Source organism: Astatotilapia calliptera, chromosome 20, assembly GCF_964374335.1.
Source record: "Astatotilapia calliptera chromosome 20, fAstCal68.1, whole genome shotgun sequence".
NCBI lineage: Eukaryota > Metazoa > Chordata > Actinopteri > Cichliformes > Cichlidae > Astatotilapia > Astatotilapia calliptera.
Window position 1 is genome coordinate 18632778 of NC_137441.1, and position 15078 is coordinate 18647855.

The window sequence follows — 15078 nt, forward strand, 5'->3', positions numbered from 1 at the left end:
TGAAAATTCTTTCTTTTTTTAATTGTTTTTTTTTTTTTGCTGACAAGCTTTTGTTCTGAGTACTGTTACTGATGATGTGTCTGTATGATTCAGAGCGAAAACAAAAATATTGTTAGTATGTGTTAGTGATTCAGTTCTTCCTTCACAAATGTGTTGGATTTTAAGGCTGATTCAGCTGATTCAGTCCAAAATGGGGCTGACTGTGTGTTTCAATCGAGGTCAAATCCTACCAGTGTGAAGCTGACATTTTATAGTGAAAGTCCTGAATTCAGAATTTCAAAGAAATTAGATTTGGCATATTATCTCCTGTAGTTTAAAGTTTTGGAAGAACAAAATGCATGGATATATGAAGTATTCGCTCTCTCCGGTTCTCTACAGCTAGAAAAAGAAAAGCATTTTGACCTTTTAATTTTTAGGTCTGATTTTAAATCCAGCCCTCAAACACTGATGATTTTGAGTTATCTATTTTCACTTCATTTTGTTCTCAACAAATTACACACCATATGTCATATTTTGTGATCCCTTAATTTCAGTTTGATTTGCAAATAGAAAACCTTTTGAGACACTGCCAAATAGAATATAAAACACTGCTGCATTACTCTGACTTTTTTCAGGTACAGTACCAGGGTGTTGGTAATGACAGTGTTTAAACCTTCACATCTAGAATATCCACTCTAACCAGCATTATTAATGCACATTTGGCCATGGCACCTTTAATATGCAGAACCAGTCAGCACCTTCTTTTCTTAGTGTAACCCAGGTAACCCTAACCCTGCGCGTGTGTGTGTGTGTGTGTGTGTGTGTGTGTGTGTGATAATACTTGTGGCTTATAGAGCATGTAAGGGTCATGCAGAGTCCCTAATTGAGCATCCACCCTGACAGCAGATCTATGATCTGCTTGGTTGAGCTAAAATATACTAAATATACATTTTATTTCACTTGGCATCTTAATTAATGAAAGTAATATCGTAAACACAATAATATAATCTTCCATTTATGATGTCAGGAAGTCGAAATGCAGTCATGGTTCTTCGCTGAAATTTTATCTGGATTTGATCTGACTCAAGCAGGAATCATATACTCATACAAAGTAATATATCATGTAAGTCAGCGTTCAAATACAGTCATATGAGGTCACAGTTAGTCATGTTACATTTACCCACATACTTTCATATTATCTTATTTAATTCTATTGGCAGCAATGTTGGACTGTTATTGTGTTACTGTGTGCATTAACTTGGTGGCCGCCGGGATTAAAGCCAAATAAAATACAATTTTTGACTGAATAAAATGTGGATTTTTCTGGATTTGAACAAATAAGATAAGAGAACTAAATGAAGCCAAACCGTTTTCAGTTTTCTTACTAATTTCTGTGGCAGATGAGCTCAACTTAATCGTAATCATGAGCTCAACTTAATCGTAACTAGGTAACTTGATAAAAAAGGTTGAACAGGATAAATAATGTTAGCAGGATAGGACAGATTTTCTCAGCTGTCATCTTAGAACTTTAGCTAGTATAGAGTCATTATTACTAACATGTCTAGTAGGCATCATTTATCAATATTTAGTATCTTTTGGTTTCCTTTGGAGTGAACACAGATTCTAACAGACCATCTTTTTGTCATTCATACACATAATGCTGCTGTAATAGAATTTGTTTAGTTAGATAGCAAACTGTGTCTGTGAGCATGCATTTGTCTTGTATATTAACACTGTTCATTAGACCTAGGAGACCATAGGAGCTTGATGTAGACTGAAGTTGGCGTACAAAACAAAAAACCCTGCTGATCAATATATATTGTATGAGAAAAGACAAAAGGACATCATCACAGAAATCAATTGCAAAAGAAATACACACATTTTTATTTTGCAAAAGAGATTTAAACTTTAATGACACAACCAAGTGATTAAATCAACGTTATAAAGAACAAAGTCTTAATTAAACATTGTACTTCCATAAATCTTTTCAGTGGACTTATGTTAATCCTACCAATACAGCGCTCATGTGGATTTAAGTCTTTTCTACTTCTGGCTGCGTGACTTTCTGTTCCGTGCTTTTTGGTTGTCAGCAGCTGAATCGGTCATAATCGACCGCTCAGTGTTCATGCTCTGTGTCTAAGCGCCTCTTTGGATGACAGAGTTAAAAAGAACTTGTTTTTCACTATAATGTAAAGGAGCTGGTTGGGTGGCAGTGCCAGTCTGTTCATATGAAAATTCATTTAGTAATGAATAATTACTTATTGTTTTTAAACTGCTCGGAAATTTTATTTCCTTGTGTCTGAATGCTTGTTCTGTGTAAATCTGTAATCATTTCAGTATCAACAACCTCAAATGGTACACGAATAGATTTTTTTGGAGAGGAAGTATTAAAGCAGTAAGCGGGGGGAAAGCCCAGTAACATGCTGTATGACATTCTAACAGGTGTAAACAGCTCATTCTGAGGTTATTTTTTTGTGTTGTCAAAGGTCATCTAACCTAACAGAATGCCACTGAGGCACAACGGAAGCTCAAGAACCTTCAAAGCTTTATTTTCTTTAGAAGGTTTTGTCATTATTATTAACCTTATTAGGTAACCTGTGCCTCAGGACTGAGGCAGCTTTTCTCACTTGTTTTTTTCTAAATTAAACTGATCACATCTGATGCAGTTATTTTTTTTTAAATCCATCTTTATTTTAAAATTTCTGTTCAGTTCATTTCATAAGTTCATTTAATTATTTAACTCATTTGTTACTTTAAACATAATCTGTTGCTACAAGGTACAAAGTCTAGCGTTTCAATACGCGTATTACATAAACATTACCATGCTGTGTGAACATATATATGCTACTACTTTTTGCATTGCTGTATTTGCTTCACCAACATACAGCTTATTAGTGGCAATACCGAAAAGAGAAAGAAGAGCATATTGCTGTAGGTCATTTGTTTATTCCTCCATTATTATATCCTCCCTTACTAAAATAGAGTCTGTCTATGATTTTTGGGATATATAAAATATACCATTCATTGTGTACATTTTTTCATACAGGAATGTCTTCTTTTTGGCTACTTTCAGAAAAAAATAGGTCAGCAAACCAAATGATTAGACAAATCAGAGGGTAACACCGTCGTTGCTGCTGCTGAGTTCAGCCAGTCAAATGTATATTACTCTTGGTTTGTCATGCCTGTAAGCAGTCAACACAACCAAACTGGGATGTCATAACTACAGAGAAAGAGACCTTCAGTGCTAAAGAGTCCATAATATTTCACTTTGACTTCTATGAAATAATTAGTTGTCTTAAAAATTATATTTTGATCAGGGAAACTAGAAAACTGTGAGCTATTACGTTTCATAAGTGACCTTTCCAAAACTGCTGATCAGTGTCACATAACTTAGACTAGGCTTAGACTTTGCTGCTGTGAAACGCTTCATAAACCATATTCTCTGTGTGATGGTAGTGTAAAAGGAAAGCGCAAAAGTATGTGAAGAAGAACCACCAATCTAAGAAGAATGTTAGATGTATGTGGAAAATAAATGTGGTTGAACATTACACTGCATTTTACATTTTCCAGCCAAATCGCCTATTTACTCAAGAGCTGTGAAACAGAAGAAGTCTGAATGACCATGGTCACCAGGTTCCACAGGTGGATTTTATAGCCATAATGCTACCAGTTATTTTACAGATGTATCTATAAAATAACTGGTTAGCCTGCTTTGAGCATTTTTGCCATTTTCAACTATGACTTTTATGTATCTGGATATGAGGAGTGAGGAGAAAATTCAGCCTTTCCCATATGGAAAAGAAATATACATATATATATATATATATATATATATATATATATATATATATATATATATATTAGGGGTGCAACGATACACAAAATTCACGGTTCGGTTCGGTTCGATACTTTGGTGTCACAGTTCGATATTTTTTCGATACAAAAAAATGTTCATGCCTTTTTAATTTGTCATTTATTAAAATTATAAATATATATTTTAACTCAAAAGTACAGTTTTTAAATTTAACCCTAACCCTTGTGCGTGTTTTTTATTTTGACAGCGAATGCGCACCTGCGGACCACTTATGTGCAGCCCTGGTTATTTAGCTCATCATATCGCAGCCACAGAAATTCTTTTGTCCATGAAACCATAAAGCTGCACTTTCTTTTTGCCTTATAGTCTGATTTGTCATAACTTCTCCGTTTTGTGGTAAGCTTTTCTTTGGCTGTCACTTCTTCACCCTGACCTGTCTTATTTGGCTCAGCAGAACTGAAATGCTTTTACACACGCACTCACATAAGCTCAGCGATTCTCTGCGCGATCAACCTCTCACATGTGTAAGCTGCGGGAGATTTCACTTGTCATGTTTGCATAGTAAGCTAACAATTAATAAGACGATGTCAGAGGAATTGGTGCACAAATTATCATCACTCACAGATCAGTGCTGTCGCTCTCTATACACAGTTCGCACGATTGCAAAGTGAAAGCAAAAAAACAAGCGCAAATTCAAACGCGACTTCAATATGTCACATATTGACAGTGGCTCACCGATGCCAATGACATAATTACCCAGCTACATTTCTGAAAGAATGCAAAAGCATTGACATATATTTTTCCTACAATAGCCCGACGGGCAGGGCAGAGATAGATTTTGGTAGCCCGACTGAAAAAAATTGCTAGCTCCAGGACGTCGGGCTAGCAATATTGCAAGCCCTGTATCTGATTGAGGAATCACTCATCTTTGGAAAAGAGAGTTTATTACAGAGAAATGGCTCTTTCCAAAATAAAAGCTATACTATCCGCTTCTTCTGGGCTATATTCTCAGCAGCATAAGGAGAATCATGTGCTAACAGCTGTCTAAATGACTCGGCTAAAGTTAGTAGCATGCTTGCTTTTTTTTGTCTGCTTCCACTTGTCTTTGCACTAGGATGATGTCGGCGTAAATGTGCAGTCATATACGTTGTGTTCCCACTAGTGCTTTCAGGTTAATCTCGTTGAAATGACCTTAACGCCACAACACGGCAAATCTCCGTTAACGAGCTACCGCCGATCGCTCCGTGCATGGGGCTAGACGGCCAACACGTTAACGAGCTAACTGCGCTAACACACTAGTTCACACCAATGTAATTGAGCATTGCATGGCACATCCAACATACTGTTTTACTTTAGTCCATGACTCGCTTACCTTCAGGGTCATACGTCACATGAAAACCAAAATAATTCCAAACGCCAGATCTGAATGAGGTTCAATTTGCCTGTTGCAAGTAGAGCTTAACTTCTGTCTCGCTAGCTTGCCCTGCGCTCTTCCTTCTGACTATGCTGTCTGTGTTGAGCGCTCAGTGGATCTGCGCTCGACAGTGCAGCCTAGGCGGAGTAGTCGAACACAGATTCACTGAGCGCTCAACACAGACAGCATCGTCAGAAGGAAAATTGATAAAATAAATTACAAATGTTGTATTGTTCGATACATATGCGTACCGAACCGAAAGCACTGTATCGAACGGTTCAATATCGATACGAATATCGTTGCACCCCTAATATATATATATATATATATATATATATATATATATATATATATATATATATATATATATATAAATCTTATAAAGTTTGTATCTGTCTTGTGTGAAGCTTGTATGAAAAGCATACAAGAGTGAAAACACGTATAAGATCCCTTGAAAAATTATATAATGAAACTTGTATGTTTTGGATACTTACTAAAACAATATATGAAAGTAATGAGAAAGTGGCCACTTTCATGAGTAAATCATATAAGTTTTTACTATTTCTTTTCCATATGGGTTCTCATTGTTTTTATACACACTATTATATCACAGAGCATTCTCACTCCCGAGGCGTAACATGTCGACGTTTTGTCACGTCCCGCGGCGTTCCTGGGGAACGCGAAAGGAGACCTTCGGCATTCTTATGGTACGCGGCGGGTTATGGCTGGAATCCAGTGAATGACACTCCCGCGGTAATAGACGTTCCAGCCCTGTATTCCAGCCCTAAACCTAACCTTATCCCTAGCCCTAACCATAACCTTATTCCTGACCTTAACCAGGTCTTTAATGATGTTAAATAGCGTGTTTCTAAGCGATTTGAAGAAAAAGAGCGAACATGTGTAGATTCAGTCCAGACGGTTCTCATATGTCCTCTTTTTTCCGAGGTCGTCATTTAGGAACGTGTTGGGTAGCCGAAAACGTAATATGGTGACGATTTGTCACCTAGCGTAAAATGTTACGCTTTGGGAGTGAGAACGGGTTGCATATCACAATAGCACACTGAACTTTTCTCAGTCAGAAGTCTTGCTCTCTCACTTTCCTAATTGCTGTTAAGCATTGCATTAGTGTTTTCAATCAAATTGTTTCAAGTTTTTTCAGATACGTATGATAGTAACAAGCTGTCAGATTTACTTTCACAGCTATATATATAAATAAATTATATATATATATATATATATATATATATATATATATATATATATATATATATATATATATATATATATATAGCAGCTAGCTCGTTAACGCGCTGACGAGGCCTGGGAGCTTGAGGGTCCAATATTGTTCCTGAGATCTGCTGGTGCCACTTGCCTAGCTTGGGGGTCACTGCACCGAGTGCACAGATTACCACTGGGACCACTGTTACCTTCACCCTCCAGATAATCTTGAGTTTTCTTTCTTCCTGATGTTGCTTTCATTTGGTATACTTGCATCTACCACTATGACCGTCCTCCTCTGCTTGTCTACCACTACAATGTCCAGGTGGTTAGCCATTAGCCGTTAGCCACCAGTTTGTCCGTCTGTATCTTAGCAGTTATCTTGCTCCCATTTCTGGAAATCTGGCCAAATTTATTAAACACCCCCAAAACATGACTATCCAGAGTTGGGACCAGGAAGCAGAGTTGCAGTCTTACAGCTTCTCTCCTCCGGCTATCCCCCCAAAACCTCATCTCTGTAGAGACTGTGTCAGCTCCCAAACAGACAAAAAAAAACAAACCCTAAAAACCAGCAAAAAATGACTTAAATATAAAAAAATCACAAAGAAAGAACAATACTGTATCCACATCTGAACCAAAGAGTAAAACAGTGAAATGGGGATTATTAAACATTAGGTCTCTCTCTTCTGCTAGTACATGACTTAATAATTGATCAACAAATCGATTTACTTACAGAAACCTGGTTACAGCAGGATGATTATATTAGATTAAATGAATCAACACCCCCGAGTTATTCTAATCATCAGAAACCTCGAAGCACAGGCTGAGGGGGCGGTGTGGCAGCAATTTTACACACCAGCCTATCAATCAACCAAAGACCCAGGCAGACTTTTAATTCATTTGAAAGCCTGGTGCTTAGCTTTGTCCACCCCAGCTGTAAAACTCAGAAACCAGTCTTGCTTGTTATCATCTATCGTCCACCTGACTCTTACAGAGTTTCTGTCTGATTTTTCAGACTTTTTATCTGATTTAGTGCTCAGTTCAGATGAAATAATTATTGTGGGTGATTTTAACATCCATGTAGATGCTAAAAATGACAGCCTCAATACAGGATTTAATCTCTTATTAGACTCAATTGGCTTCTCTCAAGATGTAAAAGAACCCACCCACCACTTTAACCACACTCTAGATCTTGTTTTAACATATGGAATAGAAACTGAACATTTAACAGTATTTCCTGAAAACCCTCTCCTGTCTGATCATTTCCTGATAACATTTACATTTACAATAATTGATTACACAGCAGTGGGGAGTAGACTTTATCACAGTAGATGTCTTTCTGAAAGTGCTGTAACTAAGTTTAAGAATATAATCCACCCACTGTTATCATCTTCAATGCCCTGTACCAACACAGAGCAGAGCAGCTACCTGAAGGTCGATCATCTTGTTAATAACTTTGCCTCCTCACTACGTACGACTCTGGATACTGTAGCCCCGTTGAAAAATAAGGCCTCAAATCAGAAGTACCTGACTCCGTGGTATAATTCTCAAACAAGTAGCCTAAAGCAGATAACTTGTAAGCTGGAGAGGAAATGATGTGTCACAAATTTAGATCATCATTTAGCCTGGAGAAATAGTTTGTTGCTTTATAAGAAAGCCCTCCGCAAAGCCAGAACATCTTACTATTCGTCACTGATTGAAGAAAATAAGAACAACCCCAGGTTTCTCTTCAGCACTGTAGCCAGGCTGACAAAAACTCAGAGCTCTATTGAGCCAACCATCCCTTTAACGTTAACTAGTAATGACTTCATGAATTTATTTACAAATAAAATTTTAACCATTAGAGAAAAAATTACCAATAATCATCCCACAGATGTAATATTACCTACAGCTACTTTCAGAACCATTGATATTCATTTAGACTCTTTTTCTCCAATTGATCTTTCTGAGTTCACTTCAATAATTACTTCCTCCAAACCATCAACATGTCTTTTAGACCCCATTCTTACAAAACTGTTCAAAGAAGTCCTGCCATTAATTGATGCTTCAATCTTAAATATGCTGCTAGACCTCAGTGCAGCGTTTGATACTGTTGACCATAATATCCTATTAGAGCGATTGGAGCACGCTGTAGGTATTACAGGTACTGCGCTGCAGTGGTTTGTATCATATCTATCTAATTTTTGCATGTAAATGGAGAGTCCTCTTCACACACTGAGGTCAATTATGGAGTTCCACAGGGTTCGGTGCTAGGATCAATTCTGTTTACATTATACATGCTTCCCTTAGACAGTATCATTAGAAGACATAGCATACATTTTCACTGCTATGCAGATGACACCCAGCTCTATCTGTCTATGAAGCCAGATAACACACACCAATTAGTTAAACTGCAGGAATGTCTTAAAGACATAAAGACCTGGATGGCTGCTAACTTTCTGCTTCTTAATTCAGATCAAACTGAGGTTATTGTACTCGGCCCTGAAAATCTTAGAAATATGGTATCTAACCAGATTCTTACTCTGGATGGCATTGCTTTGGCCTCCAGTAATGCTGTGTATTTCTTCAAAAAAGTAACTGAGTTTTGTAAACAACAAAGGTATATGCAGCTATTTATCTAAAAATGCAGCCAAGGCTTCTTCTTTTTTTTAAATAAACATTTAAAACTATTTACAATCAGGTGTTCTGCATCAAATAAGATGCCACACAAATTATTTGTGCCACTCCAAAAAATAATTTTTGTCCACTATAAGACAGCGGACCCCACAGACCGGTACGGAATTGTTTGTTACCGGGCCACAAGAGTTGAGGCTCCGATGTGAAATTCAGGGTTTTTATTGTTTTTAGCGTTATTTTTTTTTTATATATCATTTTAATCATTAACTTGGTGTCTCTCGTTCTTTTCCCGTGTGTTTTCTTTTTTTATTTGGTACCAGTACTGGTTTTATTTTGTTGTATTCATCCGCGACACCTTAAAGGCCAATCCGTGAAAATACTATCGGACATAAATCGGTCAATGGTGCAAAAAAGGTTGGGGACCACTGCTATAAGATGAAGGAGCACATCAGAGTTTACTTTATAACCTGGCTTTTTGGCAGCAACTGTGACATTCAGCAGTCGCCTCATTGTTCTGACACTACACACTAACTACACAACACACTAACTTTAGCATTCAGTCTCCATGAATCTGCAAACAGAGACACTCTCCAAGAAACTGTCTGACTGCCTCTTTCTCTGTCAGCTTATGTTTCTGCTTCAAATGGTTATGTGTTCTACTCCGAGCCAAAACTCTGTTTATAGCAAAGTCTGTGTTTGTGCAGATCAGAGATCTTCCACCACTAGAGCCTGTATTGGCTTGAAATACTGCCCCCTTCTGGCAGCATTTCATGTGACAGCAGAGATCCAGGGCATCTCTCCTGTTTTATCTCTCTCCATTGCTTCTCCAATGCATTCAGTGGCTTCCTCATAAACTGACATTTACAATAATGAATTATACAGCAGTGGGGAGTAGACTTCATCACAGTAGATACATTTCTGAAAGTGCTGTAACTAAGTTTAAGAATAAAATTCTCCCACTGTTAGCATCTTCAATGCCCTGTACCAACACAGAGCAGAGCAGCTACCTGAATGCTACTCCAACAGAGGTCAATTATCTTGTTAATAATTTCACCTCCTCACTACGAACGACTCTGGATACTGTAGCTCCTCTGAAAAATAAAGCCTCTAATCAGAAGTACTTGACTCCATGGTATAACTCTCAAACGTGGACCTTAAAGCAGATAACTCGTAAGCTGGAGAGGAAATGGCTTATCACAAAAGAGATAGAAGATCATCATTTAACCTGGAGAAATAGTTTGTTGCTTCACTGATTAAAGAAAATAAGAACAACCCTAGGTTTCTCTTCAGCACTGTAGCCAGGCTGACAAACAGTCAGAGCTCTGCTGAGCCAACCATTCCTTTAACATTAACGAGTAATGGCTTCATGAAGTTCTTCACAAATAAATTTTAACTATTAGACCAATTATATATGCTTCCCTTTGGCAGTATCGTCAGAAGACATACCATACATTTTCACTGCTATGCAGATGACACCCAACTCTATCTATCCATAAAGCCAGATAACACACACCAATTAGTTAAACTGCAGGAATGTTATACAGAAATAAAGACGTGGATGACCTCTAATTTTCTGGTTCTGGACAATAAACAGTACATTGCACAACAACTGAAACCAGCCCAATGAATGAACAGTGAACTGTGTCAGGGAACCCCCGATTTGATTTTCACCCAGGTGTCATTAACATATCTGAACCAATGACTTGGTGGTATTCCAGGGTAGGATAACAAAGCCCTCTTTTCCGCTTCTTCCACTTACAAGTCGGCCACAATGGTTGATATTGGGGAACCCATGGCACACCCATGTTTCTGTCTAATAACTTGTATGTGAAATTAGTGGAATTAAGACACAGTTCCTTCAAAATGTAAAAGAACCCACCCACCACTTTATTAACACTCTTGTCCTGACATACTGAATACAAACAGAATATTTAACAGTATTTCCTGAAAACCTTTTTTATTTGATCATGTCTTAGAAACATTTCACTTTACAATAATGAATTACACAGAAGTGGGGAATAGATATCATCACAGTAGATTTCTTTCCATAAGGGATATAACCATAGCTGGACTGGCCATCGAGCATACCGGGTATTTGCCCAGTGGGCCGATGGTGATTCTTCATTTTTATGGGCCGATGGGTTTTGTTTTGTTTGTTTGTTTTGTAACAGTATAAACAATGAAAGGTGGTGGATTGGCCAGATGCTGGCCGGTGTGTAAAAATAACTCAGTTGTTTGGTGGTGGCTATGGTGGAGCTTTCACAGAGGCCAGCAGGTGGATGAGGAAAAGGGAAGGCAGGAGGAGGAGAGACCCGAGGCGGCCGCCGGTCCGAGTGTCAGGTGAACTGAACTTCAGGTAAGAAGTTATGACCTGCAGTCTATCTGGGTCAGATATAAACCAAGTTTAGTTGTAGCTATTTTCGTTGTGCTAACTTTTTACAATCAGTTACAATAACTCGTACTGCATACTAGCTAGCATGTCTGGGCGGGTGCTATGATGTTACTGATAGTGAACTATATTTTATTCATAAGGTTAGTTATTAGAGTTGCCAACCATCCCATAAAAAACGGAATCGTCCCGCATTCAGAGAAAATATTACGCGCTTTGTATTGTGTCCCGTACTTCAGCTAGAATGGAAAAAGACACAAAGCTGGAGTTATTCGGCTTCTGTACGCTGTCAGCTGCCTCTTCTTTGCTCATTCTTTCCCCCTCTCTCTCTCCTGTTGCTACTTCAATCATGAAACTGATCAATGATCAGCTGATCGGCTTTTCTCTCTTGTTTGTTTATCGCCCACTTTGCGCCAGAAAGAGGAAACCGGCCAATTTTTTGTCCCAGTCCAGCCCTGGATACAACTAAGTTTAAAGATATAATTTATCCACTGTTGTCTTCTTCAACGCCCTGTGCAAACACAGTGCAGAGCAATGACCTGAACACTACCCCACAGGTCGGTTACACTGTTAATAATTTTATTTCGTCACTACCTAAAACTCTGGATACTGTAGCTCCTCTGAAAAAGAAAGCCTTAAAATTAGAAGTACTCGACTCCCTGGTATAACTTTCAAATACACATCTTAAAGCAGATTGTCATAATCCTGGGCCATGTTGGCCCAGCATTCTTAGTTTCATGTATTTTTGTATTTTGTTCCTTATTTGACTTCCCCTTGTGACTTTTACCCCCTGTGTGCCCCTCTGTGTATCTGTGAGCCCTTGTTTCCCCTTGTGTTTTATTCCATGTTTTCCCCAGCCCGTTATGTCTGTGCTCTCCCCGTGCTCCCTCTCTCCTCCTGTCTGCGCCTCTGTGTACTTCCTGTTTTACTTTGACAGTCTCCCGTCAGTATGCGTCATGTTGTGTTGCTCCTGCCCTGTCTCGTTACGATTATCTGTGTCAGCTGTGTTCCCCGTGTGCTCCCACCTTCCTCGTTAAACCTCTGTGTATTTATGTCCGCGTCTCCCTCTGTTCAGTGTCGCATTCTCCTCATTCATGGCTGTGTGTTTCTCTGTGTGCTAGTGTATTGCTTCCCAGTGTAGTTTCTTATCAGTTTGTTTCGCTGTTTCCCTCCAGCAATAAAGCTGTGTTTTGAGTTCATTCCTGCCTCTGTGAGCTTGCGTTTGGGTCCACTTCCTGCCTGCCACACAGCCGAATCATGACACAGATAACTCGTAAGCTGGAGAGAAAATAGCATCTCATTAACTTAGAAGATCATCATTTAACCTGGAAAAATTGTTTGTTGGTTTGAAAAAAAAATTAAAAGACCTGCATGAACCTGGAACATCTTACTATTCATCACTAATTAAACAAAATAAGAACAACCCTAGGTTTGTCTTTACCACTGCAGTCAGGCCGACAAAAAGTCAGAGCTCTGTTGAGTCAACCATTCCTTTAACCTTAACTAGCAATGACTTCATGAAGTTCTTCACAAATAATTTTTAACTATTAGAAAAAAATGCTCATAACCATCTCACAAATGTAGTATTATGTACAGCTTATTTCAAAACACAGACTGGAATATGTTCACCCACACAGACCTGGACCAGTACGCCTCATCTGTACTGGATTACATCTCCAAAACCACAGACAGTGTCACCACCCAGAAACGGATCACCATGTACCCCAACCAGAAGCCTTGGATGAACCGGGATGTTCGTCTCCTCCTGAAGGCCCGCAACACTGCCTTTAGGTCAGGAGATGCACACGCCTACAGTACAGCCAGGGCTAATCTAAAGAAGGGCATCAAAAAAGCCAAACACCATTACAAAAAGAAGGTAGAAGAACACTTCTCCAACTCCAACCCCCGACGCATGTGGCAAGGACTCCAGACCATCACAGACTACAGGACCACCAAACCCTCCCCCGCATCCTCTGATGTCTCCTTCCTCAACGAGCTCAACAACTTTTATGCTCGTTTTGAGCGAGGGAACCCCACAACCACAACCAAAGCAGACATGACGCCAGACCACAACCTATGACTCTCTCCCCCACCGATGTAGGAGCGGTGCTGAGCAGGATCAATGTCCACAAGGCTGCAGGCCCTGATGGCATCCCCGGGCGTGTTCTCAGAGCGTGTTCTGGGGAGCTTGCAGGAGTGCTCACAGACATATTCAATCTGTCCTTGGCCCACGCTGTGGTACCGGCCTGCTTCAAATCCACCTCCATCGTCCCGATACCCAAAAACTCCAACCCATCTTGCCTCAATGATTACCGCCCAGTAGCACTCACCCCCATCATCACTAAGTGCTTAGAGCAGCTGGTCCTAGCACACTTCAAATCCTGTCTCCCCCCCACCCTGGACCCCCACCAATTCGCATACCGCCGGAACAGGAGCACAGAGGATGCAGTCTCCATCGCAATGCACTCTGTCCTCTCACACCTGGACAACAACAACACCTACGCCAGAATGCTGTTTATAGACTTCAGTTCAGCATTCAATACAATCCACCCCTCACAACTCATCAGGAAACTGACAGACCTGGGTATCAGTTCCCTCATCTGCAAATGGTTACTGGACTTCCTGACCAACCGCCCCCAACATGTCCGGCTGGATAACCGCTGCTCATCTACCATCAAAATGAACACCGGTGTACCACAAGGCTGTGTGATGAGCCCTTTCCTCTACTCCCTCTTCACCCACGACTGCAGACCTGCTGGTGGTTCCAACACCATCATTAAGTTTGCAGATGACACCACGGTGATTGGCCTCATCAGTGACAACGATGAGGCCGCCTACAGGGAGGAGGTGGATCGTCTGGCTGAGTGGTGCGACAGAAACAACCTGCTGCTTAACACCGAGAAGACCAAGGAGCTCATCGTGGACTACAGGAGGAATGCTGACCCACATCCACCCATCCACATTAAGGGGACGGCTGTGGAGCGTGTGAGCAGCTTCAAGTTCCTGGGAGTCCACATCTCCGAGGATCTCACCTGGACGACCAACTGCTCCAAGCTGGTCAAGAAGGCTCACCAGCGCCTCTTCTTCTTGAGGACTCTGAGGAAGAACCACCTGTCCTCAGACATCCTGGTGAACTTCTATCGCTGCACCATCGAGAGCATCCTGACCAACTGTATAACAGTCTGGTACGGGAACTGCTCTGCCTCGGACCGGAAGGCGTTGCAGAGGGTCGTGAAAACTGCCCAGCGCATCGCCGGAGCACCACTTCCTGCCATAAAAGACATCTACAGGAAGCGGTGTCTGAAAAGGGCTGGGAAAATCATCAAAGACCCCAGTCACCCATCACATGGACTCTTCACCCTCCTGCCCTCTGGGAGGCGCCACAGGAGCCTCCGGACTAAGACCACCAGGTACCGGAACAGCTTCTTCCCCACAGCTGTCAGACTCCTGAACTCTGCCTCCTGACATCTGACCCACGTTAAACTCATGGACTGAACATACACACACCCACAATGGACAACTGTACCCTCAAACACAATAATAACATGGACTGAACCACCACTCACAACCACTAGCACTTTATATAGCCTCTGTAGAAACTATCTACACCCTCACTTATCTTAACTGCACTACTGTATAGCTCTGTGT